A 685-nucleotide genomic window follows, 5' to 3' on the forward strand; every position below is an offset into this window, starting at 1 on the left:
AATGTGGAGAAAATCATTTGCCATATTCGAAAAAAAGTAAAGTTTTACTCTACAAAATTCCACCAAAACTAACTGAAGCACAAAAATTACGACTTCTTAAAAATCGACAACTTTGTTCTATTTCAAATAATAACTACATGTATTTGTGCATTGAAGAACACATTTATACAAAATAATTATTTCCCCCCAAAAAATAGAAAAGATGGTGGCTACTAAAATCTTATGCTCCAGGTGCTGACTGTTAAGATTTCTCCCTGTCCAAGCTGCAGTAGCCACTGGAAATTTTAAATGTGGCTTGCTTCTTGGTCGGTTCTTTTGACCACATGTTCAACATTTAGTTTCAATTGTTCAACAGTTTGTGGGATGTTTTCGTAGTCTGTCTGTCAAAAAAATACCCCTCAGAACGGGCTGATCACGCCTCAGTAGCCGAACCTTTTTTTAAGAAGTGAAGTTAATGTAAAGATAATCGAGTTACATCCTTCCAGATGGTTCTTGTTTTTAGACTCCCAGTATAAACATATTTAATACCAAACGAAGCACAGCTAATGATAATTATAGTTTCTCAGTTACGTCATTATGCGGAGGTATGTAAACATATTAGCACTAGAAGTGATTTTGTTTTAATACACACACTCACACACACACACACACACACACACACACACACACACACACACACACACAC

This window comes from Aplysia californica, unplaced genomic scaffold (assembly GCF_000002075.1).
Source record: "Aplysia californica isolate F4 #8 unplaced genomic scaffold, AplCal3.0 scaffold01393, whole genome shotgun sequence".
In the NCBI taxonomy this organism is placed as follows: Eukaryota; Metazoa; Mollusca; class Gastropoda; order Aplysiida; family Aplysiidae; genus Aplysia; species Aplysia californica.